General features: G+C 43.6%; 1 protein-coding gene across 1 annotated transcript in view; it reads right to left on the reverse strand.

The window, feature by feature from the left end:
* Positions 1-12,453, reverse strand: part of tjap1 (tight junction associated protein 1 (peripheral)) — a 62,460-nt gene extending 50,007 nt beyond the window's left edge. The window contains exon 1 of the mRNA XM_088934118.1: positions 12,160-12,453. The gene's annotated coding sequence lies outside the window, so the exon portion shown is untranslated. The remainder of the gene's footprint in view (positions 1-12,159) is intronic.
* Between the last annotated feature and the right edge of the window lie 5,843 nt (positions 12,454-18,296).

Genomic DNA, 18,296 nt, shown 5'->3' on the forward strand with positions numbered 1-18,296 from the left:
ACTACGAGTGGCAGAGTAAAAAGGAGGCACACCCTGCAAAATGGACACAATTCTAAGTATTTTCTGGTTTCAGTTTACAAATGCAGCATCCTTAACAACCTGTGTGCACAGCACAGGGAACGTGTGAACTTGCAAACTGATGAAGACCATGTACGTGCCCCAGAAAGAGCACTCTCTCCGATTCTGGGATGCAGCAGTGCAGCCCATTGCTTTTTCTGCCTATAATAGCGCTATGTATTTATATTTCTTTAAAATTATCAGCTCCACCTTTCTGTGGTGCTTGTAAAGGTAACTCAGGTTAACGTGCATTAGGACCATAAGAGTGTTATCACCTTGCAATCTGATCTCATCAGGTCCCAGGAGAGAAGCAAGGCTGGGCCTAGTTGGTCCCGGGACTGGGGACTGCAAAGGAAAACCGAAATACTGCTGCAAGTGGTGCTGGTGGACCACCAGGTGGCACTATTCCTTCTGGAGAAGAATTTCTAAAACCAGCTCCCCAGTAAAGCGACAGGGGACACCATGCTGTATAAAGTGCCGTCATTTAGGTCCTCACTACTAGATCATTAAAGATCCCGTGGTATTTTTCAAAAGATGAAGGGATCTTACTCCAATGTTCTGATTAAATTCCACTCCTGGCTTAAACAACCTGGCCTACCTAAAGTTCTCCCTTACTTGGTAAAGGTTGCTCACTTGTATACCTGAAATACAGCACACCGGATCTGCTGGCGAATAATGTCAGCCACGCATCAGCCAGACACCACACATACCAGCATGCAGAAACATAAAAGCACCTTCTGGAATCTGGAAAGCAAACAGTGCTTTCAATTGACAAATTCAGCCTTTTAATATTTGACACTCTGTAGAGATAACAGAAATAAACTTTGAAAGTTGGCACAAATTCTTAATACATTTCAGTAATTGTGCAATTTTAAACACGGTTTGCAATATTTGAACATACAAACACTCAGGCCGGAGCGGTGGCTCTGTGGCTGAGGGTCTGCGCCTGTGGCTGGAAGGTTGCCGGTTCAAATCCCACAGCCGGCAGAGGAATCCTACTCCGCTGGGCCCCTGAGCAAGGCCCTTCACCCCAACTGCTCCAGGGGTGCTGTACAATGGCTGACCCTGCGCTCTGACCCCAAGCTTCTCTCCCCGTCTGTGTGTCTCATGGAGAGCAAGCTGGGGTATGCGAAAAGACGAATTCCTAATGCAAGAAATTGTATAGGGTTAATAAAGTGATGTTATTTATTATATTCTGCAAGAGGTTACAGGATATTTGTAGAACACTCCTATCTGCCAGGGACCGATATGAAAAAAACTTCTCATTTATGGTAACCCTCACCGACGTGTCTCATAATAGCATTTGTAGGACGTGCGGCTGTTTGACATTAAGGTGCCATCACAAGGGAAACAATTCACCGGATAGCCGATGGTCCTGAACTCGCAGGCCGCTGCCAACCGCCACAGCGACTGCAACAGGCAGACACCGAGATCAGCTGTGAGGCTCGCGACACGGACTGGGACAACATCCTCTGGATCTGGGGGCTAGCACCCTCCTAAATCTGCTGTCCACTCCACCCTTCCCTCATTCGGGAACGGGACCTCACCGCCAGCATCAGGAATCCACACCAGCACGGTTTTCACCACCGCTGCGGTCATCTGGCTACAGTCACTACACGCCCAAAAACCGCACCACCTGGGTGAACTGGCTTCTAGGCCGCATGAACCTAAAAGCAAATGTGGTCGTTTCTGTGAGGAACACAGCACGGGAATGCACAACATGGTCTGATTTTCAATACAGTATCAACATCACTGCAGCAAATGAAACACTGGTATTATTTAACCTGCTGTACCGGTGTTCTCTCCCCTGACACGTTCCCCGAGCCCTTCTGTATGCAGCACATTTACATTCCGGAACAGCAGCCTGCTTAGACTCAGGCGGGCTTTTCAGTCACAAGCGTGGACGCGCAAGGTCATCTTAAACTGCAAGTGTGAACGGGAGGCGGGATTCAATCTGAATCGACCCAGGATCAGCCTTATAAGTGTGAACAGGGTCTGAGAAAGAGGCCAAGGGTTTGTCACATCCGCGACAAACGTGTGGGCAGGAATAGAAAAAGAAAAATGTTCCTCAATGCTCATGACAGCCACGTCCCCTGCCATTTGCAGGTGTGAAATCCCCAGAGCTGCTCAATCCCTCTCCATCTACTTTTTAACCATTACATTCCCAGTGAATTCCCAGTGCTCCTATCTAAACATCACGTCTGCTAACAGGCATGTAAATTACACTTGGGTCTTCAATTTAAAAGCCTAAGATCCAGACTCAACCAAAACTTCCACTCACTCAGCAATCCCAGATGCGAACCTGGTCATGAATGGAAACGGTTTGCTACAGCTGTGTTACTGCTGGCAGGGCTGGAGGCTTCCTTTAATCAAGGCCTAAGGCTTGCCTTAAACCACAATATTTACACTTCAAATAGAAACTGTTTTAAATATATAAACAATCCACCTTACTTACAGTAAATATGCAGCAAACTTAGAAGTAATTAAATTCTTCCTTGGAACCTTGACCAACGACAGTGCTTCAATAATAGTGCTTCTCCTCCACTGACGGCTGTTAGCATGGTAGTGTGCTGGCACTAGCACCTGCATGAAAGGTCTGAAGAGGCTGCGAAGCTTGCAATCACACAGAAGATGGAAAGGCACAGATGATGAGTTACAGCACTCAGAGGATGAGAGCGGAAAGAGCCGTTTTATACCGTCCTCCATCCATGAGTTCGTAGATATGAGACTGCCATAACATTCCTGGGTCCAAAATGACAACAGAATATTAATTGGCCAGACGCATCCCTTTGCCAGATGACCATATGGAGCCACAGTTAGTTATTTAGCTTTAAAGGCATAATGTTGACACGGGAGTAATTCACGAGGGCATTCGTTAATGTAGCACTCGGGCTGTGACAGGTGAAGAAGAAGAACTCTAATTAAATCAGCAATACCCTCTGCTATTTCGGCTCGCTCATCAGGTGAGGGAACACTTCAACAGTGCGTTTATCTCTCAGGCTTGCCTCTTTGTTAATGACCTTTCAAGACAAGCACGGCCGACTTTTGAAGACGGTTTCAAAGATGATACGGTGACACTGTAACAGAAGCACTCTGATCTAGCTCGGGTGAAGCCACTCGACTAACTGGGCTCCTGATTTAAAATTCACTTTGAGTCTCTGACTACAAGCCATAACATGAGAGCTTGACAGCACAGTTTGTCCACAGCTATAGTGTTATGAGAAGGTGTTTCACATAGCATTAGAGACTAAAGACTACAGAAAAAAATCTTATTACATTATAAACATGCTGATATTTATTAAGATGCTGGGCATTAGATTCTTTTTAAATCTGTATTTAGAATTTTAGATTTAATAAAAAACAAAACTATAACTTAATCAGCATCACACTGAAATGCCAAAAGAACACAAACAGAACTGCTACCTGACTTGCCTGGAAGTTATACATCTATACCTAATGAACAACAAAGTCCTAAAGAAAGGAGTCCTTCTGTATAATACACAAGATGAAGTGCCAGGCATAATGGATTCAGGAGGAAAACTCAAGCCCTGAAGCAATGGCTGTGCAACAGCCTTCATTTTACAGCTGTGAGTACTGAACTGAAACCTGCCTGTCCGAGGTGCAACCGGCGAGTTTAAAGCAGACTTTCATCTTCTACTTCTGGCTGCACATCACATAAAACCGATTTCAATTCTACAAGCGTTAACCGGTGCAAAGGTTTTTAATATGAGATACAAATGGAAAAACAAAGCAGTGATTACCTAATGCCGGATGTACAAGGCTTGTAGCCTTTAGAAATACAAATCAACAAAAAATGTTTTAATAGGAAAGGAACCAAGCTCCACGAAAATATTGAGAGGAAATGAATGGAAGGAATATGCATGAAGCTCTGATTACTCCAACTCATGTTATTTCATAATAGGCACTGATCAGCTAACTGACAATGAAATGCACTTTCATTCAACACAGCCAATATAACAGCTTTACTGACTTTTTCAGCAGATATAAACCTATGTGAGCTCCTAAATCTAAAATATGGACATATCCTAAAAAATAGATTTAATATATTAAATGTAATTAATATATTAGTAATTCATCGTCTAGATATGTGGTGCAAAAGAGTGCCGTCCAGATCTGACATACCCACTACCCATCAATAAGATGCAAAGCTCAAGTGTTGAACGTTAAAAAGCTCACAAACGGGAGGACATCCCACTCACTGAGCCCGTTTACCTGCTAGTATCGAAGTGAACTGCCGATCGCATTCAGACACTTCTGGAAGCAGCCAGCGCTGGGTTCTACAACACGACTGGGCAACAAACGACATACAGCAGGAGGAATGTCGACATCAGAAATCCCTTCGGTCGCATTACCTGTGAGAATGACTAACAGCTGCATTTGAATACAAATGTTCTAAGAGCACGATCACAGCACTGTAACCGTCATCATTATGTGCTTCTGGTGCCCAGGAGCGACCTGCTGTGCCATTTACCAGATGTAATATGATTCCTTTTTGACTAATTTGGCCTACCGGAGACAAAAACAAAAACATTAAGGATAGCTGAACAGTTTTGGCATTTTCTTTAATGAATGCTGCTGTGGCGAATGTCTCCCACATGGCTGGGAGAGAACAGTAAAAACCGTGCAAAAGTAACAGAGCAAAACCGTTGTGCCCGATTTCGTCAAAGCCTGCACACTGCATTTTAAACATCTGGTTCTTTCAACATCTGTCCCACAGGACCATTCCACTGCAAGTTTATGTTCGCATTTTATTCCACATGAATTTCAAATTCTCCAAGCACCCTCGAAAAGGTAATGTACAACATCCAATTTCCACAAAAAGAAGTTTCCTATATAACGGTTCTTGAGGTTACAGGTGCAAATGAAACATAAAAATACAAAGGGAAATGTAAGGTTTGTGCTGCCTTAGAAGCCTTCTAGGAAGCGGTTAGTTTATAAACTGGTAAAAGTACTAATGTGAAGAAATCTCAGAAAAACAACAATCAACACTTACATTTCCGAACAACAAATTACTGCACAATAAACCTATTGGGAAACAAAGCTGTGCTTAGTTCAGCAATTTTTATTCAATTCTCAATCGGGGAATAAACAATTGCTCGGCTTCCAAATGCACACACACTTTGAGGCTGAATGTCACATACAGCAGCCTCCGAGTTCGCAGCAAACAGCTACAAACTAAGAAACCACACACTTATTCAGTAATAAAACACTACGAGGTAAACAGCACATATTCGATTGTCTAAAAGCTACAGTACAAGACGTCCCTGGGAAACACACAGCGACGTAACTAATGCACCAGCAGACGGTAATGGCGGGATCTGTAGCCTGGGGACAGAGAATATTTGTTACCTAGGCGTGAAGTCGGAGCTCTGCGCTGTAAACCCGACACCGCAGACACACACGTGTGCACACATACAAGTTTAGCCGCAGGGCACACAGACAGCACTAGTTTGTCTTCATCACAGGACTGCATCTCCACCTCTCGGGAAAGATGAACATTTGGCAGCTAATTTAAAGGCTGGTTCTGTTTGTCAGAAATTATCCAGCAGACGCTAATGGAACATAGATCACTATGTGGGAATTTAAAACAAAAGCTGCTGGTGCAAATCATCCTGCAGGACCAGAAGAGGAAAGGAGCGAATGCTGGGAAAGCAATCAACAGCACGAGAGGGAAGGGTGGAAGCCCGTTCACTAAGACGACTGGAAGATCACGAGACAGAAGGCTGCCCCTTTCTTTCCTCATTTCAATTCCCCAGGGCTCCCCCATTGGATAAGGGGCTCAGTTTACACTAAGCCCCTTGTGTGTGCTGCAGCAGACTGGGAAGTGTGGGGAAGAAAAGGATAAGGAAAAAACAAACCTGTTTTCTAGGTCCATGCTTCAGTAGCCGAGAACAAGAGAGGACTGAAGCAGCATCTGTAGAGAGTTTAGAAGAGACAAAAACGGGGAGCAGCATGACCAGAGCTGCCAGTTTCTTTCACATTCCTCTCTGCAGACACATGAACAGGTACAATCTCCCGAAAAGCTCTGCACTTAGCAGGAATGTGTGAAAAATCGAACACATGGCACTGAAATAACTGTAAGGTCTTGACTCAATTAAAGAACATTTCATTCATGCAAACTTCAAAATACAAATACTTAAAATATCTTTCTAACACTGGACAGTCCACAGTCCTGTTGTTCCTGGCAGTTAAACTCCACTGTATACGCATCAAGAATTAGAGATCATTTAACCTTCAATATAAAACAGCACCTATTCCTGACCTGGCTTAAGAAACATCATGATAGCAAGAAAAGGACAAGAGGCAGTTTGATCAAGCTGGAAATATACTTTCACACCAGAGCACAGAGAACAATTTTACACAACGAATGAAGAAAGGATTTGGGGCGACAAAAAGTCTCATCGGGAATGATTTAATCTTGCAAGAGAAACAGACAGAATTTCAAGAGAGAAGACCAATCTAAGCCAATCACAATTCTACACAGATCGTAGAAGGAAAGAAATGTCCTTTCCTGTAGTTTCAGAAAGTCGCATACAAAAGACTGTAATTTCCAGGGCCCTTAAGAGCTTTGGATATAAACCCAGCACAATGTGTCGGCTATCAGCAGCCATATCTCCAGTCTGGAGGTCAGGAGAACTGTCTGTGCGAGATCAACATCAACAAGTTAATAGACTCTTTGAACATTTGTCCCTCTTGAATACAGCAGTCCAGCTATACATCTACCAGGAGACAAGTAATCATATAGTTGCCTTCATAAGTTTAAAATAACACCCTCAGAGAATCTTCCAAGTGCTTCTGATGCTGCGCAGAAATCAGAGCTTAAAATCCCTAAAAGCAGTGTTTTTGGATATGGAAATGCTAATCCTAAGAAGATGTTTTTATTGCTTCCCATCGTTTTTCAACAGAGTCATACCAGGTCACTTCGCAGCAATGGCGTAAGTCATGCTATAACTTAAACAGGGAACACTAATAATAATAATAATAATAATAATAATAATAATAGATGCGTTAGCAATCATTTCATTCTTAGCTTCAAGAATATTTTTGAGAATTACTGTCTGGCATTTTTTGTAAGACTGTTCCCTGAGCACTTGAAGTGGAAATGCTGGAAAGCAAAGCCTTGCTGAAAACCACAGCGATTTAAAGAGTGACAAGTTCCGCATATCAGTCCTCCCAGAGTCTGGCTTTCATCATTCCTCTGTCATTACAGAAACAACGACCTTTTCAATCGCAGCTTTTTGAAAAACATATATCTGGCCCTCTTACAACCTCCCAGGCATTCTTGCTCAGTGCTTCTCATTCTAAAAGGAAATGACACGGAGCCAGTGAACGAGAAACAAGGAGACAGACTTCAGAGAGCCACGGGAGAAACGCGACTGAATGGAACCTGTAATCATTCATTTTCAGAATGAAATGAGAGGGGAGGGCATCAAGTGAAGGCACCACTCTATATGTACAGGAAATCTGAAGAAAAAGATCTAAAACAGCTCCACACTAGAAAGGTTTTTCCCCCCGTCAATAGTTACAGTGCTAACAGCACTTATATAAATATAAGCACCGATTGCCTGGACTGACTTTTGTATTCGTGCACACAGAGATCAGAAGAAAGCTAGTGCTTCTTTCATCTTCAATATATTACATAGAGATAAACCATTAATTTGCACGGCTGCCTTCACGGCCATCTCCAAGCCTGTAAAACCCTGAGTGAGTTCAACACACGGGCCTCTAAAGCACTTATGAATAACAAGGACTAGATCTCTGATAAACCCTTTCCATCAGCGGATGCTGTTTCAACTAACACACAGGCAGAAGTGATTCATGCACCAGTCAAAGCTGAACATCGACTGTCCGTATGCAGTTGACAGGGACCCGGCTCACACGACCATGCCGTCTGGCCGGGTCGGAAATGAAGCACCTGTCTGGGACAGACTGGTAGACACTGGCCTGCTCCTGGTCTGAGGCGCACCCATGACGGGGCAGTCTGCTGGCAGGGCTCCCTGGGCACCAGCCAGCGGGGGCAGCTGTAGGAGTCAAGCCATGTTTTTCTTCTCCTTTTTATTTTCTGGGAATACAATATTGTTATAAACAAAACAAAAGAAAAATCGACACGCGTGCCAAATATTCCAGGTGCACTTTTTATGGACTGTTTATGTAAAAGACTCAGCAGAACGGAATCCAGACAACCAAATATTTAACCAGCTCTAAATACATACTGTAATTACGGCCTTCCTGGTTCTTCTACTGCATAGGCAGCAGCACAAAAAAACAAGAGAAACTGCCAGGCTTTTCAGACACCGCTAACAGCCACCGTCTTGGTGCAGAAGCAGGTCCCTGCTTAGAGGAGCAGCAGGCCGACATCAGGGCAGGGAGACTCCGGCCACCTCAGTGGTAAACAGCACACTGGTGAAGCAAGGCCTGACACAAACACGGCCAGGTATTCAAACTCCGCAAGAAGCACGGGAGATACTAGGAGGCGGATTCTTGAAGCTAGAACAGCCGTGCTGTCAAAGGAAAAAGCACCTGTACAGAGCAGCCATATCTCACTGTAAAGACATCGGTGTGAGGCTCAGCCAAGCTACTGCTCACTTACAGAAACTAGAGTCAGGTGCCTAAATACAGCCAGAATATTCTAAGTTCTAGACGAGCTCTCTGAAGTATATGCGCAGTTTGAACCCTATATTACAGGCTTTTTGAGCCAAGTGGTTTTCTATAATAAGGTGCTAAGTACACAGAAAACAAGTGGATTCAAGTGCAGGTTTGAATATCTTCATTGTTAGCCCTTTTGATTGTCCTTTTCTATCCTTTAAGGAAGAATTCTGAATTCTAAAAGTAATAAACCTCCCATACATTTAGCGATTGTTTCTTAATTTACTAAAGGTTTTATTATCTCTGACCCTATGAAGAAGCAAACACTTCCTTGTAAAATAAAGTCCTGAGTAAAATAAGAGGGAAAGATCTTTACAATGCTAAAGATATGTACAATAATTAAAGAACAGTCTAATGTCTGCTCAAGGCATTTTCTTCCTTTATTAATAGAGCTGATAGCAGCTCACATGTTCTGGTACAGTGGTCAGAGCAGAGCTACAGTTACAAGCTCAATTAACAGGTTCCACTAATCTAAGAGCTCAGGAATGCAAAGTGCAAGCTTGAATGAAGGAAAGTCTAAAGGCCTGTTATCTCCAGCCAGCATCAGAGTTCAGCTTCTAACCTTTGATTTCTTACTCATTCAGTAAATCTATTGGGTGTGTCTCTGTATCTTAAAGACACTTATTCCATGCAATCTCCTTCAACTTTAAAATCCTACACTAAAAGAAAGATGTGATCATCATCCCGAACATACAATCACTGCTATCCTTAAGTTTTATTTTAGCCATGAATTAAATATTAAGCTGTCTGCAACTCATTCAATTAGGTACAAGTGACTTTTTTAAAAAGAAAATCTATACAAGGCATATTCTATATTGCCATAACCTGTTCCCAGCAGCACGAACAAGCTACAGACAATTCCTGGTCTCTGTCCTGAGCCCATCTTTTCCAGGATGGAGATTTAAAGGGAAGCTAAGTACAAACAGCAGGCCTTGGAAGCGAGCTTCGGAGGATGTGTCCTTGTGCATCAGCCGGCAGGCGGACACCCTTTATTAAAACAGACACCAGCAGAAAAGTCCCGCCCGTGCTGCAGTCAGCGCACCACTCAATCACATACTAGTTACTGAAGCTCCCTTCTCCACTCCTGGGAAAAAAGCCCTTCCTTGCTTCTCAATGACGTCTGTCAGGTGCAGGTTGATGACTCATGAAAAATGCAGACATTCATTAACAACCACTTTGTAGTAAAACTCTAGAAGAACTCAGACTCTGCAGGTTCAAAAGCGAGACCTTTTTCAAAAGACGAAGGTGAAAACAGATACTAATACCAAGATCGCAACACTTTGGAATTTCTGTGGATTCATGTGCAATATCTGAAAACACACTGTCCAGTAAAGGACGCACTACCCGGGCAGTTGGGCCATGCACTAGTAGATTATGATTTAATTCACACTTTTACACCCCCATAATGACTTCACAATAGGGACACTAAAGCACCTCCAATAAATACTGCACAGCAACTATACAATGAACTTGATGGGATTAAAGTCGACAGAAACAGGATGCATATTTTATAACCCAGCACATGTATTCATGACTGCTGCGAGAACCAGCTCACGCTTGCCTCCAAATGTGTTTTTAAAAGATCCATCTCTAAAACATCACGAACCGCACCGCTTGAGTTGCCTCTATAATCCAAATCTTACTTAATTTGCTTGATATGACGCAACTGGCTGAAAACTTTGCACATACTGATGATCCCCACACGATATGCATGAATCATCCCGATAGCCTACACACTCATCACAAATTAATCTACCTTGGGTTTCTGGGTATTTCAGCCCTTCATACAGCAATAGCACACAGTACAAAACATGTTCTCAACTTCAGTAGTGCGAGTTTCTACATTACTGAAAAAAACATCCTGACATAAAAATGTTGATAGATTATTATGGGAATTAATTCAGAATGAGCTATTAAAATCTATTAACGTATTCAGAGATGTATTATTACAGAAACTGGTAAGAAAACTTTAAGCAATTCACACCAGGGCAACACGTCGAAAACAAGCTGACCTTTCTACAAGACATAATAACACATCTACAGAAACCAGGACCACATATTGTAGGACCAGACAGGGAGACGATAGACGTGTGTGCTGTCTCACTCCTGACCCAGCGTGAAGTTCAGTGTTTCCTTTGAGACTTGGCAGCGACCAGACCGAAACATTATTACAAGACTCATCACCGAGTGGGCAATTTCATCTGAAGATGATGAACTGTGTAAAACGGTACAGACCAATGCACTTTGTTCAGTAGCTATTACTAACATTAGTTAATCTCGGGATGAAACCATAACAGCTGACTCAATTTGCAAATTGCAAAAATATGCAAATCGATTAAAGTCATTTCCACACACACAGGAAGCTTATCTACTACCTTACAGGAGTCTTATTCGGTTCTTGTTCCAGCACAAACACATAAGTCCAACAATTCCCCGACAAATATTTCGATCACTCCAAAAATGGAATGGAGACACTTAGAACAGTATTAAACTTTCTAGTTTCAGACCAAACACAGGCAATGCACAAATAAACTGGGTATAAAAGCCACGCGAGAGAAAAAAATGAAATTTCCGATGAAGTACCTTACCCTCACACCGAATAAACCAACACGTTCAGACGGCTATTCAAATGAAACGCGCCAGGTTTACTTTCAATGCTAAGAGCAGGATTCCCAGCAGGATAACGTGAATTGCGTTTCATCTCCAGCCACACACTTCTGCATTAGCCAAACCGTAATGAATTAATTATGCGAATCGTAAGCAGCTGTAAATGCACTGCAGTTAAACTGTGTGTGATCAAATTTAAATAAGCCGACAAATAGTCCTTTTGGTCTGGGGATTTCAACTAGGAAAAAAAAGGAGTTTTAAGCAGGAGCATTCAGCATGCACAAACACCTGTGTAAACACACATGCACTTGCATCTATATAACAAGTCTGCAGCTCTAAATATTTCTCTAGCTGTTCGTTTATAGCTGTGCAGACACGCATATTCTGAGAACTGTTATTCACCTGCACTTTCACCACACACCAGTTGTCGATTTCGGGAGTGATTAATGGCTGATACTACTGGCACCGCTCCGTGCCGTGGTGCTGGCGAGACTAGCGCCGCAGGGCTCCGCCGAATTCCTCGGACCCACTCGCGGATTCTCACACTTCACAGACGATCAACGGCAAAAAAAATAAAATCACAGGGTGGCTCCCTTTGCGACTGCAAAACAGGGGGCATACGTGCACGCCTCGGTGCTGCTGTTGACCGATTTTCCCCGAGGTCTGTCCGCGAATTTGAATTTCTTAGCGATTCGGGCTCGGTTCGGTTCGGTTCGGCTCCCCGGATTCGGCCAGCCGGTTTCGTACATAAGCCGCACTCGAATGAGTGTTTTTTTTTTGTACCGCTTACCACAAAAGCTTCAACGCGAGGCAGTTTCCCTCTCTTACCTCAGCACTTTCCAAGGGTGAGAGGGCAGACTCCCAATTCAATCCCGAGTCTCAGTCCGGGATAATAAACTTTATCCGCTCGCACCCCACATAGCGCAACATCCCTTCTCCGGGCAAGTTTTCGTGCCTCTGTTCCCCCGCTGTTGTTGTTGTTGTTGCTGCTGCTGCTGCTGTATTTCACCGCACGGGTCAAACGCCCTACCCGCCAGCCTCCAGCCTGCCCGGTCCCGCCCGGATCCGCTATCCCGATCCCGGCTGTTTCGCTTTGGGATAAAGTTTATCTCCTTCCCTGCGCCTCTGCCGCCATCTTCCCCCGCGGGGCACGCCGGGTAATCCTCAGGAATCCCCACGCACGGCGCGCGCTGACGCCGGGGTGTGTGTGTGTGTGTTTTTTGGGATGCCGGCGGGGAAGCGGAGGCTAGCGGAGAGTGTACCTGCCGCCGACGCGTAACACGGCGGATCTGAATTAAAATGATTTCCCGTAATCCTGTTTTGTTTTGTTTTTTTGTGCGTGTGTGATGCACCAAAGATCCGCCTTCCCGTCTCCGGATCGTGAAATGGTCCACTTCAGCTCGCCTGTAGAGCCTAACAATTCCTTGTCTTGGAAACCAAGACTAGTTAGACCCAAGTTAAGAGTTTTGTTTTCATTGGTCATGCTGTGAGCCGCCTAGTCAACCTAGTCATTTTCACTGCGTTGGTTTTTATTCTTTCTTCTGGTGTAGTATCAGCAAGCAGCATGGTGGGTCACAGTAAATATTGCTGCATTGCTGCACAGCTGTGCTGGGGCCCTGTGGTTAAGTCCAGACCTGGGGTGCTGTCTGCGTGGAGTTTGTATGTTCTCCCCGTGTTCCTGTGGGTTTCCTCTGGGTGCTCCGGTTTCCCCCCACAGTCCAAAAACATGCTGGTAAATTAACTGGCTCCTGGGAAACCTGGCCCTGGTGTGAGTGTTTGTGTCTGTGGGTGTCCTGTGATGGAGTGGTGTCCTGTCCAGGGAGTTTCCTGTCTTGTGCAGATTGCCTTACCCCCTGCAACCGTGTAGTGGATAATGCAGTTAGACAACAGGGGGCTCCACTTTCAGCAGGAAGAGACCAGGGTACCTTAGGAATGACAGTTAGAAAGGTTAAATTAATGTTTTTTAATACCATCAAAATGCCATCTTCAAATGTCTAAATTGTGTTTGTAAGAATCTACAATACAGTATATCTTTGTTTCACAATTATACCATTCTCCAGATGAAGATATTGATTCCAGGTGTTTATTGGTCATACTGTTACGGTCGTCTGCTTCATTAGTAGCGATCGCCTGCTCACCAGTGATGAGTAATCTGTTGATCTGTCTGTTTGATTTCATATATGGATTTTTTTCTGGCTCTGGGGCGGTGATCAGGGCTCAGGTGAGCCAGACCTCAGTGAGGTCACACCTGACAGCACGGAGAAAGCTCATGAGCTCCTCTGATGACAGTGAGTCCCCAGTTGAGGCCAGTTCACATCGGACACGGACAAGAACCAATCCCTTCCAGGACACAGGTTCTGTCGATTCTCACCATTGTTGTAGGATACGTTTTGATTCCAATTGTATTAGACTAAATCACAGAGATTCCAGTTCTATAGGCAAGTCAAAGGCAATCAAATCCCACTCTTTCTTGAATCGATTCTATCAGAACCTTTGGTTATATCTTGGTTTCTTATCTTTACTGTGATCTGTGTTCTTTCAGTATTATATTACCAGTATGGCTCCTTTTCCAGAACATGCTCAGAATTTGAACCTTAATTTTGTCTTTGTGTTGTTTGGGTACATTTTTAGAACTGTAAAGCTTTTTTCTGAGCCCTTATGTTTAACTAACAGAGAAGAAACGCAGGACCATACACGTTTGCTAGCATTGCCAACAGCCTCTGTAGTAGTAACTGGGATGCCTCGTTGGAAAAATTAGATGTAGAGGCCAATCAGTGACATTACTTTTCTGTCAGCCGTCCCAAACAACTCGTGGATAGTAAATAAAATAACCTATAAAAAGGCTCCGCGAGAGACCATGCAGGGAAACATGAGACATGACATCCAGCAGCACTGAGAGAATTTTGAGCAACAGTTTTCATTTTAAAATAATTACACAAGATTTAGGATCTTAATCAAAGTGCTCCAAAGTGGACAGGGTCATGTCAGAGTTTGAAAAGCCTGTCAACACTGACCACTGCTGTCCTGAAGGGGTTCACAGGTCATTTTTTCAAATAGCCAAAGAATCACTTTGAATTCCTGTAAACGAGATGTTTCCCTCAGTGTCCAGATCCTGCTGCGAGAGAGCGGCGGGAGGGCTTCCGCTGCAGGCCCGTGCTCAGCCTGCCCGTGACGCCTGCAGACGGTGGAGCGCCGAGCAGAAGGCCGCTCAGCGTGACGCACCTCGGGGTCAGCCGGTACAGGAGCGCTCGCTGTGCCACAGGCAGGCTGCAGGCGGCGCACACAGAGCCCACTCGCGGCTCCCCACTTTAGAACGGAAGACACGGAGAAAAAGGCCACTTTAAACAGTTTTCAGCGTCACCTGCTAAAGGAAAAAAAAAAAACCCCATACACCGTAATGAATGTTCTTCATCAAAATAAATCCCGTCCAATCCCCCCAGCTGGAGCGGCTAGTGCTGGGTCTTGGCAATGAGCAGCAGAAGCACGTGGATTAGGATCTTCAATTACGCCCAGCGGGACGGTTTGCAAATCTGCACCAGGCAGGATTATTTTTTCCCCCCCAATATATACTGGTATTACAGCAGGAATTTGACCTTTTCCACCCAGATCCGTGTTCCACAAAAGGCAGAGACATTTTGTTAAAAAAGCAAAATTAAAAATCCTTAAGAAACTGATTTTCTTCTGCATTTCAGAACTACTATTTCTTCATTCGAATAAAAATAAATTGAATAAAGCTACTATTTCCCCACTTGCGAGGAATATTATACTTTTATTTAAATAACGGTGTTCTAAAAGATCAAACAGGCATCCATTTTTTAACCTCTTCATTCCAGCTCAGGGTCTTGAAGGAGCCAGAGTCTATCCTAGCAAGCAACAGACTAAGGCAGGATACACTCAGGACAGACACACAGACACAAACACGGACACACTCACACCTGGGACAGTTTTCCTAGAAACCAGTTAACCTACCAGTATGTCTTTGGACTGTAAAAGCAAACTGAAACACTTGGATGCAAACATGAGGAGAACATACAAACTCCACACAGACAGCACCCCAGCTCTGAAATTGAACCCAGAGCCCCAGCCCTGCAAGGCAACAGTGCTAACCATTGGATCACCTTGACACCCCAGAGCAATCATAATCTAAACAACACATTGCTACTTTTCTGTTATTGTTATCATGTGTTTGGTTCCTAACAGTTTACAGGATATACTGAGAGCACGATTTGTTGAGTAAACAGAGTCTGTGGGTCACAACAGCTTGTGAGAGACACGCTGCTGGTGGACAGTTTCTGAAGAGTTGGCTGACGGCACGTGTTCGCTCTCAGCCCGGGCGGGCAGGGAAATGGCGAGAGCTTTCACTCTCTAAAACCGCCGTTTGAACCCCCTGTCTGACAACGCAGGTTGTCCGTTTTCTTTCCTGAGCAGTCCTGTCACAACAACCCTTTGCAGCAGGAACATTTTGAGGTATAAGTCAAGTCACACCAGCATTGTCTCGAATTCCTAGAAGTCTCCTGCCCAGATCTGTTTCCTGCAGGTCTGCAGACAGCCACCAGCTACAGACTGCGTCTTGAAAATGACAAAGGCAGTCACGTCAGTTTCCCAGCAAGACATACTGAAGCCTGCTTCAAGCGCATGCTTGACATGACACTACATGTCGGAGCTGTTTGAGGTTATGTGGATTTAAGAGACTGACATTTTATCAGTGACTAGAAAATCTGCTTACAGTTATAGAGCAAACGTAACCTGCCATTGACTGTGGGTTTTCAGCCACATCGTTTTAACACATACAAAAAAAGACTTTCACAGCACTCATCTGTATAACATAACAATATAACAACATAACAATGGATACAAATGAGAAGAAAACCAATTGATCCTTCAAGCCTGTTTGGTAGTTAGTAGCTGACTGATCCCAGCATCTCATCCGGCTGTTTCTTGAAAGTAACCAGGGTATCGGCTTCAGGATCAGAACTGGATACTTTGTCCTGAAAAAAATATTTTGGGAATAGTAGGATAAATATAATGTTTACGGGTGAAGCTAGCCTTTCAACGTGTAAAAAAATGCGAAGAAAACTCGCTGAAAGATATAAAATTATAATATATTTTTATGTTACGAACCTAAAAACTAAAGGCAGCGATTCCCCTCAATACTGATGCTTTGTGTACTTTAGTACACGAGTGAGCCAGCAGGGGGCGCTAGTCGACACCGAAAGTGTTGTGCTATATTACGCGCATAATAACTAGAAACCATCCCATAAAATCCAAGGCTTTTTAAGGACTGTTATAGTTCTGGTTCTTCGAAAAACTCAATAGTTTAGACAGTCTTAGAGTTAGTTATTTGCTTTTGTGTATGTCTTTTTCATGAATGCCAGAGGTACTCGAAATGTTGTTAAAAGAAAAACGTTTTTTTTGTTTTGTAAAAAACTGTGTGCCGAGTTTTATTTTTTACAGGAAACGCATGCATATTGAAACTAAATTTTATAAATAATTGAGAAATATTAAAGCAAGGAAAATATGATACGTGTAAAATATACAATTTGATCAAATAATTACTTAATTACCTCTGGTAGTTAAATGCTTTTTTCTGCTGCGTTTTTTTCTCTTGTACATGATTCTGATCCTCTTGTTGTATTTGTATCTGTAAATTCTATATGTTTAATAAAAATTAAAAAAATAAATAAATCCAAGGCTTTTCAATAGAATATATTAACACATTTTACACATTCATCATCTTAATGGAATTGTATATTTCAAATATGAAGATGATGTAGATGCCCATTCCTTTTTTATCTGCTATATCAAAACAATGAAAGAGACCCGTCTTGACAGTAACTGCCAATTTCCTGTGCGAGATGGAATTTACAAGTTAGTTTCTAAATATTTATTTCTTTTACGTAAGCATAAATCTGATTGTGCCTTTTAGGCGCACTAGATTTTATAAATTTATGACACCTAGTGTTAATTGAAGGTGCCTTTTTCTGTTAATTGTAGAAGAAGCCGACTTGTGATTTACGTATCATACATAACCTGCTGCTAAAATAAAACCCGACACACATCTCAATGAGAAGTGAGCAAAGATGTGGTAAAATTATATACGTTATGACTTTCCTCATTTTAAGTAGCAGTAAAGGGAATAAGCTTCTTCTTTACATAATTTTCACATTATGTATAGGGTAAAGAGATCAGATACGGAGAGGTTTGTAATTAAGAGATCGTTTGCAATTGCGTTTAAATGGAAAATCATGTCATGTGTTCTCTCGGAGCTCCCATTTCCTCTGTGATGAGCGCTTCACTGCCCTCTGAAATGCGAAATGCTGCGAGTTCAGTGTAAATATTATTATCGCACCCAGAATGGTCTAATTAAGCTCCCTCATCAGTTCTCGTTTAGATGACTTCCTAATTGCTAATTAAAAACCTCTGGGCTGTAATCGCTCCGCCGGAGAACACAGCTCCGCACGAGCCCAGCGGCTCGCGGGTCCAGCACCGTTCGCACGCGACGGGTCGGTGCCATTCCGCTGCCCACTTCCGCCACGATGGCCGCCCCCGGATTATTACCGGTCAAAGGCGTCCGCCGGCGGCTCTAACCTACTATAAAATGAGCCTTGGATGATGGAGTCCTCAGGTTCTTTTAGATCACGCTTGGTTGCGTTCGTTTACAGAAAGAAGTGAGGTGTCCGCTGTGTGACCTCCCCCTCTCCGTTTGTTAATTTTTTTTGGTATCTTTTTTTTGTTTTGCTTTGTCATTTTCCATCCAGCCATTTCCTAAGAGCTGTCCAACGCAGGGTCACGGGGGAGCCGGAGCCTCCAGTCCGTCGCAGGGCACACACAGACACAGAAGCCCAGGGGCAGTTTTCCCAGAAGCCAGTTGACCTCCCAGTTCGTCTCTGGACTGCAGGAGGAAACTGGAGCACCTGGAGGAGACCCACATGAACATGAACATGAACATGAGGGAGAACATAGAA

The sequence above is a fragment of the Atractosteus spatula genome, chromosome 15, assembly GCF_055471065.1.
Source record: "Atractosteus spatula isolate fAtrSpa1 chromosome 15, fAtrSpa1.hap1, whole genome shotgun sequence".
NCBI classification, from domain to species: domain Eukaryota; kingdom Metazoa; phylum Chordata; class Actinopteri; order Semionotiformes; family Lepisosteidae; genus Atractosteus; species Atractosteus spatula.